Source organism: Salmo trutta, chromosome 22 (genome assembly GCF_901001165.1).
Source record: "Salmo trutta chromosome 22, fSalTru1.1, whole genome shotgun sequence".
NCBI lineage: Eukaryota > Metazoa > Chordata > Actinopteri > Salmoniformes > Salmonidae > Salmo > Salmo trutta.
Genome location: NC_042978.1, coordinates 24,790,949 through 24,803,754, shown reverse-complemented (window position 1 = coordinate 24,803,754; position 12,806 = coordinate 24,790,949). Strand labels below are relative to the sequence as shown.

Here is a 12,806-nt window from a genome sequence, read left to right as displayed (position 1 = left end):
CTAGTAGCCGGGAACTTTAATGCAGGGAAACTTAAATCCATTTTACCAAATTTCTATCAGCATGTTAAATATGCAACCAGAGGAAAAATAACTCTGGACCACCTATACTCCACACACAGAGATGCATACAGAGCTCTCCCATCACCCTCCAATTGGCAAATCTGAACGTTTTGCTAGCACAGACTGGAATATGCTCCGGGATTCCTCCAATGGCATTGAGGAGTACACCACATCAGTCATTGGCTTTATCAATAAGTGCATCGATGACGTCGTCCCCACAGTGACCATACCTACATACCCCAACCAGAAGCCATAGATTACAGGCAGCATCCACACTGAACTAAAGGCTAGAGCTGCCGATTTCAAGGAGCAGGACTCTAACCCGGAAGCTTATAAGAAATCCCGCTATGCCCTTCGACGAACCATCAAACAGGCAAATTGTCAATACAGGACAAAGATTGAGTCGTACTACACTGGCTCTGAGGCTTGTCGGATGTGGCAGGGCTTGCAAACCATTACAGACTACAAAGGGAAGCACAGCCGAGAGCTGCCCAGTGACACGAGCCTACCAGATGAGCTGAACTACTTCTATGCTCGCTTCGAGGCAAATAACACTGAAACATGCATGAGAGCACCAGCTGTTCCAGAAGACTGTGTGATCACGCTCTCTGCAGCCGATGAGAGTAAGACCTTTAAACAGGTCAACATTCACAAGGCCGCAGGGCCAGACGGATTACTAGGACGTGTACTGCGAGCATCCGCTGACCAAGTGGCAAGTGTCTTCACTGACATTTTCAAACTCTCCTTGTCCAAGTCTGTAATACCAACATGTTTTAAGCAGACCACCATAGTCCCTGTGCCCAAGAACACTAAAGTAACCTACCTAAATGACTACCGACCCCGTAGCACTCACATCTGTAGCCAGGTAGTGCTTTGAAAGGCTGGTCATGGCTCATATCAACACCATCATCCCAGAAACACCAGACCCACTCCAATTTGCATACCGCCCCAAGAGATCCACAGATGATGCAATCTCTTGCACTCCACACTGCACTTTCCAACCTGGAGAAAAGGAACACCTATGTGAGAATGCTACTCATTGACTATAGCTCAGTGTTCAACACCATAGTGCCCTCAAAGCTCATCACCAAGCTAAGGACCCTGGGACTAAACACCTCCCTCTGCAACTGGATCCTGGACTTCCTGATTGGCCATCCCCAGGTGGTAAGGGTAGGGAACAACACATCCACCACGCTGATCCTCAACACAGGGGCCCCTCAGGGGTGCGTGCTCAGTCCCCTCTTGTACTCCCTGTTCACTCATAACTGCACGGCCAGGCACGACTCCAACACCATCATTAAATTTGCTGATGACACAACAGTGGTAGGCCTGATCACCGACAATGACGAGACAGCCTATAGGGAGGAGGTCAGAGACCTGGTGGTGTGGTGCAAGGACAACAACCTCTCTCTCAACATGATCAAGACAAAGGAGATGATTGTGGACTACAGGAAAAAGAGGACCGAGCACGCCCCCATTCTCATTGACGGGGCTGCAGTGGAGCAGGTTGAGAGCTTCAAGTTCTTTGGTGTCCACATCACCAACAAACTAACATGGTCCAAGCACACCAAGACAGTCGTGAAGAGGGCACAACAAAACCTATTCCCCCTCAGGAGACTGAAAAGATTTGGCATGGGTCCTCAGATCCTCAAAAGGTTCTACAGCTGCACCCTCGAGAGCATCCTGACTGATTGCATCACTGCCTGGTATGGCAACTGCTCGGCCTCTGACCGCAAGGCACTACAGAGGGTAGTGTGAATGGCCCAGTACATCTCTGGGGCCAAGCTTCCTGCCATCCAGGACCTCTTTACCAGGCGGTGTCAGAGAAAGGCCCTAAAAATTGTCAAAGACTCCAGCCACCCTAGTCATAGACTGTTTTCTCTGCTACCGCACAGCAAGTGGTACCATAGCGCCAAGTCTAGGTCCAACAGGCTTCTAAACAGCTTCTACCCCCAAGCCATAAGACTCCTGAACATCTAGTCAAATGGCTACACAGACTATCTGAATTGTCCCCACTCCCCCACCCCCTCTTCACACCACTGCTACTCTCTGTTGTCATCTATGCATAGTCACTTTAATAACTCTAACTACATGTACATACCACCTCAACTAACCAGTGCCCCCACACATTGATCCTGTACCGGTACCCCCCTGTATATCGTCTCACTATTGTTATTTTACTGCTGCTCTTTAATTACTTGTATCTCTTATTCTTATCCATATTTTTTTGAAACTGCATTGTTGGTTCGCAGTCATGGCCATTACCAACCTCTCACCTTTTTCACATACATCTTTATGCATAATACTTGCCAAAGAGTATTTAAAAAGAGAGATCACAGAGATGTGGAAGACCACAGTATCTCCAATTGAATGGTGCCAATTTGAGAAAATAATAATCCCTCTACTGCCTCCAATAATCCCTCTACTGCTATCCCTAAAAAGGTGTTCTGGAGAGTCTTTGCTGGGGCCCCTTGATATAGCTTTTCCAGCTCCACTACAGCTGGAGGGCAGTTGGACAAAAAAAAACAATGGGGAGGGATGAAATGCAGAGCCCCACTTTGGCTAATTGATTGGAATTCTGTTGACCATGTGTTTCTTCCTTGCACTGCACTGGGGGGTGTTTAATGTGGACCACATTCTAGGAGAGTGGACCGATCTCAGCCCAGTTTGGCGACAGTGGATTAAAATACTTAAAATTTAGAGGTGGTTTCTGTGTGGCATTTTCACCTTATTGCAATGAACTGTTCTGCCCAGTGGACAGGAGCGATTCACTATGTCCAAAATGTTCGAAACATATTCGTAACTCTTTGTGTAACTTTTTCTAGAAATCAGTATAATGTGTGAAAACACTCTAACCCCAGAAAGAGTATCCATCCTAGAAACACCCTCTATGTGATACTGGTAACCCCACTGGTACCCTGTGTATGTAGCCAAGTTATCGGTACTCATTTTGTATTTATTTATTCCACGTGTTATTATTTTTCTGTTATTTCCATTTTTTCTCTCTGTATTGTTGGGAAGGGCCTGTAAGAAAGCATTTCAATGTTAGTCTACACCTGTTGTTTTACGAAGCATGTGACAAATACAATTTGATTTGATTTGATATTTCCACAGTCACAGAAGGCTGAGGCCCAGAGAAAGTATTACCCTACCCCCTACAGTGCCTTTCTTATCTAGTTCCACCATTTCCCATGTAACATCTCCTTATTAGGTGTACATCTCCAACCAAAATGCTCCTATCTTAAGATATTGTGGGTAGAATGAAAGTAGCAGTGTAATGTACAAACCAATGATGTCAGCTTGTTATTGACTCTCCAAGTTGAATGACTGAGCAAAGGATAGGGGGTGGGGTGGAATCTATCTATTGCAGTCAGTGACCAGCCAGGCAAAAGTGGTTTTACAAGCGAATGTGGGGGATGGGTGGGATCCTGCAGTCTCGTTTCCGCAGACAAAATCTCTCCCAGTTGCTGCGCAGCTTTTAAATAGTTTACGAAATTCTCTCTCCTGTATTCTGATGAGAACTCAATTAGAATAGCTAGGAGCAGAGGCTGCCATTATGGACAAAGTGGAACGTCACGACAGAGATAATTGAGGGTAATGTTGAAGTGGATAACATATTACAACCTCTCATAGCAAACAGAGAGTAGAATTTAAAAAATGTTTTGCTAAACAAAGGAGGTGCAAATGTATTAAAAGGGGAAAAATACTAAATTACACATTACGTAACATGTTTTACAGGAAATGCCTCTCCGTTGCTGCCAAAACCACAGTCCTGACTCAGACTGCATAGTGGAGTAAGAGCAAAGGAGGAGTTGGACGATCACACACACTTTTCTCTCCCACCCCTCAGCACACAGGAAAAAATATTCTGTGTACATTTTTGTGGTGCCTTATAAATTCCTTATCAGATTCTGGTTTGTATTCATATAGTCAAAATGAGATGTACACACATACACACCATCTAAATTGATATTGATCTATTTCTAACTCTATTTTACATTGATGGTGAGTTCACGTGAAACTATATTAATAACTTATTATTTGATAAATGACACATTAAAAACTTACAAATTACTAAAACAACATGGAAGCATACTTACAAAACCTGCAAACAAAAAAAACTGGTTTATCTATAAAAGCACAACCCATTTGTTTACATATTATGTCAAATAAATCACTGTAAATAAAGATATTCATGCAGATCTCACAGGATGGTTTACATCGAAATTGCATAAACAATTACCAACTTGTATTATTTTGGTTTCAAATAAGAGCATTTTCTCTCTTCTATGCTATGTAGTTTCCTCTGTCTTCTCTCTGGAGGACAGTTAACTGTCTGAGTTAGATTTACCATTTGTAAATGTTAATGTACAGAGGTTTGGATCGATTCAGAAATAGAACAGCCCAGGCTCCACGAGTATCGACTGAAAGAAAAGTATGCAATCTCAAGCAGCACTTGGTTGTGCTCCTGAATAATTAATTCACATATCTACAGTAGGAGTTTCAATCTTAATGATTTAAGTTACACTCAAATTATACCATATCACAGTATCTACATTACTGAGTCTTTATAAAGCTATATTACACAAAATCCTTCTTTGCTAGAAACCGGAAATTCTCAAATAACTTTTCCTTGCCCTGTAAATATAATTTCCTTCCGCTATGTACAGGCATATCTAGTTGCTGCGGACATTTCAAATACTAATTCTGTACCATCACACAGAATTTATAGGCAGAGAGAAGAAATGTCTCCCTGTCAGTGGGGAAGGATGGTTGGGATGTAATCAATGGCTTGCATTGTCAGGGTTTAACGGCAAAGGGCATCTACTGGCTCTGATGTGTAGATGGCCAGGGTCACGTAAAGTTGTGGAGACCTCCTAGGGGCTATAGATCTATTGAGCGGGGCACTGAAACCTCATTAGTAGAAAGGGAAAAGGTAACTGTGTTGGGCGAAATAGAGCATGTACAATCAAAGCAGAAAGATTTGTGACCCGTTGCCATGAAAACAGGGCAACCAGTGGAGCACAAACATTGTAAATACCACCAATATTTGTCTGTTTACTCATCTTCCCCTACTTTTCATACTACAACTATTTGCACATTGTTAAACACTGTACAAAGCTGATAATATAACATTTGATACATCTTTATCCTTTTGAAACCTTTGAGTGCAATGTTTAATGTACATTTTTTAAATGTTTTTTGTTGATGTTGATTTTTGTTTCTTCTTTATTTCACTTGATTTGGCAATGTAAACATATGTTTCCCATGCCAATAAAGCCTGATTGAATTGAAAAGGGGGAATCGTTCTCTCTCTCCATCTCACTGTCACACACACACACACATACCTTCATGCAATACAACAGGCGCCATCATACAGTATTTTACACATCATGATATGACCATGGATTCCTGAAGACTATTGCTAGAGCCTCCTCCTGAGATCCCAGCGAGGGGTGAGATGTCTGAAAATAACTGCCTTACTTCTTCCCCTCTTTTCCCTACCACTGTTCACTTGTTTCTCCCTGGTGTGTGCGGTAATGGCCATTACACTGGCAGTCCTCTGCCCAGAGGAGCTTCAGACTCTACCCTGCCTCTCATCACTCCCCCGCTTTGTTTCCAGAGACTCCCTCCTCAGTGCTTTTGAGTTGTCTCAAACAGCTCATTCTTATCTTGTCTCTACTCTTTATCCTCACCTCACTGGCCTATTCACCCAATACTAAAATGTAGATTTATGATTCCAACCTACAAAGCTAAATATAAATCTGAATATCCTCCTTATCTAAATCTTGTAGGGTTTGGGAGTATGTTGGTGACATGAAACCTTACGCATAATTGGGCTATCATTTAAAGATGTTGCATGTTACATTTCAGCAAACTATATCAGGCATACTCTCTTACTTTACAGTATCATGATACAAACAAAAACATCTGTTGCAGGGGCGTGAACTATTGTAATATTACTCATGTTTTCAACCAATGAGAATGAGAGCCAATCGTGAAACAGGAAGACGCTACAGTTTGTACACGTGTAACAGAGTATCCTTTCTCTATCCTGACCTGGGGTGCTTTCAGTTCAATTCAACGTTTGCTAAGTTGCGTGACGGTTTGTACAAAATTACATTTTTCCCTAAAACGTTTTCAATGTTCTTGAACATACTTTGAGGTGGAGGCTGCTGAGGGGAAGATGGCTCATAATAATGCCCAGAATGGAGTGAATGAATGGTATCAAACACATGAAAACCCCCCAAAATATTTTGACACCATTCCATTGACTCCATTCCGGACATTATTACGAGCTGTCCTCCCCTCAACAGCCTCCATTTGGGATGTATTTAAAGGGTAGCGGTGCATTTTGAACCCAAAACCTAGTTAGCTGTGTGTGCACTAGTAGCGGCCAACAATATTATACAATCATTTCTAATCGTATAATGCCACAATCCAACAAAGATCCTGCTTACATCAATGTAGGCCTTTAGAAATAACCAATGGTTAGGCCTAGATTAGATTGTTTGTTAGTTAGATTGTTATTTATACATGATCATAACCAGAGTAATTAGATCAGGACAGGCTTCATTATTCTTAACATTGGATATTTTGTTGCTGTTGTGTATTTGTGTCATCATAGCTAGTTTTTCTCTGTGGAACTGGGACATCTGTTCATTAGCACCATCTTGTTTTAAAGGTCCAATGCAGCTGTTTAAATCTCAATATCAAATCATTTCTGGGTAACAATGAAGTACCTTAGTGTGATTTGTTTTCAATTCAAATGATGAAAAACTAAAATGATCAAAAACAAACAAAAATAACTTCTTAGCCATTTCTCAAGCAAAAATGTAGCTAAGACTGTCTGGGAGTGTTCTGAGTGGGGATGGGAAAACTGCAAATTTGCTGTTATTGGCAGAGAGGTTAGGAACTCTCTTTCTTATTGGTGTATTAACTAATTTAACCGCCTTGTGAGGCAGGCCAAACCTATCCCACCAAAACAGGCTGAAATTTCAGGCGGTCTTTTCAAACAGCTCTTATACTAAAAGGGTGTTATCATAATTTTCACAATTTCACAGTATTATTCCAACCTCAGTGTGGAAATATATAAACTCAGCAAAAAAAGAAACATCCCTTTTTCAGGACCCTGTCTTTCAAAGACAATTCATAAAAATCCAAATAACTTCACAGATCTTCATTGTAAAGGGTTTGAACACTTTTTCCCATGCTTGTTAAATTAACCATAAATAATTAATGAACATGCACCTGTGGAACGGTAGTTAAGACACTAACAGCTTACAGATGGTAGGCAGTTAAGGTCACTGTTATGAAAACTTAGGACACTAAAGAGGCCTTTCTACTGACTGAAAAACACCAAAAGAAAGATGTCCAGGGTCCCTGCTCATCTGCATGAATGTGCCTTAGGCATGCTGCAAGGAGGCATGAGGACTGCAGATGTGGCCAGGGCAATAAATTGCAATGTCCGTACTGTGAGACGCCTAAGACACAGGGAGACAGGACGGACAGCTGATCGTCCTCGCAGTGGCAGACCACGTGTAACAACACCTGCACAGGATCGGTACATCTGAACATCACACCTGCGGGACAGGTACAGGATGGCAACAACAACTGCCCGAGTTACACCAGGAACGCACAATCCCTCCATCAGTGCTCAGACTGTCCGCAATAGGCTGAGAGAGGCTGAACTGAGGGCTTGTAGGCCTGTTGAAAGGCAGGTCCTCACCAGACATCACCGGCAGCAACGTCACCTATGGGCACAAACCCACCATCGTTGGACCAGACAGGACTGGCAAAAAGTGTTCTTCACTGACGAGTCGCGGTTTTGTCTCACCAGGGGTGATGGTCGGATTCTTGTTTATAGTCGAAGGAATGAGCATTACACCGAGGCCTGTACTGTGGAGCGGGATCGATTTGAAGGTGGAGGGTCCGTCATGGTCTTGGGCGATGTGTCACAGCATCATCGGACTGAGCTTGTTGTCATTGCAGGCAATTTCAACGCTGTGCGTTACAGGGAAGATATCCTGCTCCCTCATGTGGTAGCCTTCCTGCAGGCTCATCCTGACATGACCCTCCAGCATGACAATGCCACCAGCCATACTGCTCATTCTGTGCGTGATTTCCTGCAAGACAGGAATATCAGTGTTATGCCATGGCCAGTGGGAGCCCGGATCTCAATCCCATTGAGCACGTCTGGTACCTGTTGGATCGGCGGGTGAGGGCTAGGGCCATTCCCCACAGAAATGTCCGGGAACTTGCAGGTGCCTTGGTGGAAGAGTGGGGTAACATCTCACAGCAAGAGCTGGCAAATCTGGTGCAGTCCATGAGGAGGAGATGCACTGCAGTACTTAATGCAGCTGGTGGCCACACCAAACATAGACTGTTACTTTTGATTTTGACCCCCCTTTGTTCAGGGACACATTATTCCATTTCTGTTAGTCACATGTCTGTGGAACTTGTTCAGTTTATGTCTCAGTTGTTGAATCTTAATCTTAATAATCTACAAATATTTACACATGTTAAGTTTGCTGAAAATAAATGCAGTTGTCAGTGAGAGGATGTTTCTTTTTTTGCTGAGTTTATATATATATATATATATATATAGGAGAATCATAAAACATAGGAGAATCATATTTTTTGACTGCACTGGGCCTGTAACAGGTCAAACCAATTTTTACATCTACCATATTCACATCTATTTAGCTTCCAAGAATAGATGGTTAACTTGATAGCTCGCTAGCAAGCTAACTTAACAATTTAGCATTGTGCTTCATCATCCTGGCACTGCCACCCCGTTTTACTGCAGTTTAGACCCTTCTTTGGGAAGTCGTTCAACTTTAATTTCCAAAAATAGTTTTTTTAGTAGATTTAGTAGCTAGCTGTTTAGCCAAGACACAACAGCTTTTATTTACAAACACACCAGATGTTTTTTTGTTATGTTTTTACATAATTCACCTATTTCAGGCCAGTGTGTGATAAATTATGTTGTAGATATTAGCATTCTTTTATAGAGTTCTGCATCTGTGACAAAAATGTGTTTAGTGCTCTAATGTGTATTTTCTATAAAGACTATTCCAACAACATTAGGTATATAGGTACATAAAACACTGCTTTATACTGCGACACTTATTTTAATGTTTTTGTGTCCTCCAGTTTCTACCTAACTGCAGAGAATTGGCTGCCTCATTTTTGCCTGGAGAGTCACCTCCTCAGTGTTTCAGTGTCTGAAGCCGTTGGCTGGTTGTGAACCGTTTGGCTCTTTCTCCACTAGCAAGCAACCTTACAATGTACCCCAATTGCTCTTCAATGTAATTTTTTTAAAGGATTTATCAAATGCTACACTTATGTAATCAAAACACATGGCTCATTTGGGATTTTAACTACCAAGCTGCCATCTCGGAGTAGACTTATAACGCTTTATTGTGACTATATTTTAGAAAATAGCGGTGGAGGAGGAGATTCCATATAAGGAGCACAGCAGAGAAGGCACCCCTTGTGTAATCTGGGCATTTAAGTAAGTGTTTTCTTGGCTTTTCTCGTGATTGTAGGTCATATACAATATACTACGAGACGCATTCATTCTACACTATTGTTTGTAGGTGGTTATGATCAATTGTTTCAGTGTCACGGACATTTATTTTGGTGATTTCACAAAGGTGGGGGATGGGCAGCGTCAGCGTGTGTCCGCGCGCGCATGTGTCTGAATGTGTGTGTATGTAAATATGTGCGCGTGTGGTGACTAGAAGCTTGCTTCCTACGCCTGTCTACAACTTCACAGGGGGTGTAAGGTTGTTTGTTAGCCACTTTAAATGTATGATGATTATCATCACTGCCAAGCATTTTAGCTAAACCATTAGAAAAGTTTTATCTGAGGGGTTGAAAACAGATTTGTAGCCACAAATCTAGCTGTAATGTAAGCTTTATTGTGACACATGGACACAAATAAGCATGTTACAGCATTAACTGTGGCTAGCTATACAAAATGGATTTGGATATGTGGAAACATTTATGTAACCATATGTTAACTTATATATAATAAAGAAACAAAATCAGAGCTTATTGACAATTCAGCAATGTAACACATGAGTGTGGGGGAAGGGAACTCCGAGTCAGAGAGTGCTACTCTAGTGGCGCATTTACCCCGTGTGTTACCCAAAAGGCTCAGACTTTTCTGTTTCCATCTGCACCTTGTCGCACTAGGCCATGGCTCTGGCGGACCTGCCCTCACTTGGGGCCAAAGCCAGACCACTGGTACTTTCAGCTTGCATTTACATAACAATGGCTCACTGAACTTGAACACCTTTTCACAAAGCAAATGTTTTGATTATGCAGAGGCTGTTGAGCCTGCTTTTTAGAAGTCCTCAGCGTCAGCCCTATCTATGGCAACACAATTTCACTAGTATAACATAAGGGTGTATACACTACTAGTGTAACTGGTGTTATAGTCAAAAAGCAGTATAGCTCAACTTAATGACAGAGCAGTAGCCTAGTTGATGTCCAGGGATGCTGGCACATGTTGACTCCAATGCTTCCCACAGTTGTATCAAGAATGGTCCACCACCCAAAGGACATCCAGCCAACTTGACACAACTGTGGGAAGCATTGGAGTCGACATGGGCCAGCATACCTGTGGAAACTGTTGAGCGTGAAAAACCCAGCAGCATTGCCATTCTTGACACAAACCGGTCCGCCTGTCACATACTACCATACCCTGTTGAAAAGCTCTTAAATATGCTGTCTTGCCCATTCACCCTCATACACAGTCCGTCTGTCTCAAGGCTTAAAAATCCATCATTAACCTGACTCCTCCCCTTCATCTACACTGACAGAAGTGGATTTAATAAGTGACATCAAAAAGAGATCATACCTTTAACCAAGATACACCTGGTCAGTCTGTCATGGAAAGAGCAGATGTTCCTAATATTTTGTTAACTCAGTGTATATTCCAGTTGTATTGCTTGACCTAAAAATGTATATTGAATTGAAATGTTGCAGGTAAACCTAGCTCCTGTTTAAGATGGTATTGACCCAGTATTGTCTGACCACTATGCTTTATTATATTATGGGGATATTCAATCAGTGAAATGATCTATTAAAACAATAGAACAAAGGCCTAACACAACACTAGCCTAGTTAATGATCTGCTTTACACACAAGATGCCTATATTCACATTTCATATAGACATTAAGTTGATCATATTTACATAGCTTAAAGTCTCACCCTCTTATGTAGCTAGTGGTGGACTAGCTCAGTTATGTAACAGGTGCTTGACAGTAGACTGAAGGAACATGTGGGATGAGTGGATTTCAGTTCTTCAGCAGCAGTTCTTTGTTTCATAGATTGCCAGGACCATGACAGAACAAGACATAAATACAAAATCATCTATCAATAGTTCTCATACCAACCCATATTTAATTTAAATGGCACACATAGGCAGAGAATTTTACAATCAGAAATAGTCAGAAATATGATCTTAGTTCAGGCTAGTTCTTATTGTGTGTTCACATGCTTTATAATTGGAAACTTTGGACTACTGATGAAACTCCCAGATAAGCCAAACTCCATGTGCGCTTCCAATTTGGGAATACTAGTGGGAAACCTGGATAGCATCGTTGTACCCCACGTTTCCCAGTTAGGCTAGACAGTTCAGAATTTTCTTCTTGCAAGGAGCATGTGAACGCAACCTTTGTTTTAAACCTTCACAATGAGCCTTATTTAGCCTAAATAATGTATTGAGCTAAAGGGAAATCAAGTGACATGACTGACGGAGCAAGACTTGTGGCCCAATAGTAATAATGCTGACCTCTACACTAATCTGAAGGGGGTTCAGCTTGGAAGGAATGATGAAGCTCTGTTGAGGGTTAGGATAAATAAAAAAGGTATAATGTGTAGCTAGAGAGATGTGAAGTTAACTCTTCTTCATAAGCTAATACAAATCAGTGCCAGGCTGTGTGTTGGGGACCTTTCCGTTGCTCTGTAATTTGTTTTTCCTCTGGGGAAGCCCAGGGAGACGAACAGCAGCAGCAGCCCCTCTCCTCTTCTCTCCCTGTTGACACTTATCACATGGTGTGTGTTGTGACCCCAGAGGTCAAGTTTAACATGCTGAATGCCCCTGAACCCAGAGCACCCTCCCACTTTAGAGTAGTGCCTCTAAGTCCCAAGGCGTACCTTCCCTGTGCTTGAAGCGATCTTTGCTGACTGTGTGATAGGTGATGGCCTCTGTGATTTCTGTGTCCATGGGATGTTTTTCGTAGGTCGTGACACGTGAACACCGGCAATCATTTCCTGTTTAACGTAGGTGGGTGGTTGTGGCTGAGGGGCTTTGCTGCTGCTGTCGGTCGCTTTATTTTTACCATCCTATCGTCATAAATTAGGGGATGGTTCTTCTTCAAATTATTGAATATATTTGTCGTGTTTCCTCTTGTTGTTGCCACAATGCTGAAGCACTTTATAACAACAGTTGCATTTGGTTGACATTGGTTTGCCTGTAGCTGAAATACTGCCATACCACCAAATCGACGTTCTCGTTAGCACTAGCAGGACTCATGTTGCTGACACACACAGAGGTAAAGCCACATTGTTTCTAAACCTCATACTGTACTGTATTTGGTAAAGCCCTTTCTCTCCTCACCAGTATCTAACTGTACACTCCAAGCGGGGATGCTTGTGATTGGCCAGCATGTGTGGGCCATGCAGAGTGAGAACCCACTTATGATTGGTTAGCATCCTCTGTGCATGTAAA

At 42.2% G+C, this 12,806-nt stretch overlaps 1 protein-coding gene across 4 annotated transcripts in view; it reads left to right on the top strand.

The window, feature by feature from the left end:
* The first annotated feature begins 9,276 nt into the window (after positions 1-9,276).
* Positions 9,277-12,806, top strand: part of tbl1xr1a (TBL1X/Y related 1a) — a 28,436-nt gene continuing 24,906 nt past the window's right edge. For 3 of the 4 annotated variants that reach the window (XM_029707340.1, XM_029707341.1, XM_029707338.1), the window contains exon 1: positions 9,304-9,577. The gene's annotated coding sequence lies outside the window, so the exon portion shown is untranslated. Of the gene's footprint in view, positions 9,578-12,806 lie in introns of all 4 variants that reach the window. The other variant, XM_029707339.1, reaches the window with a different exon arrangement.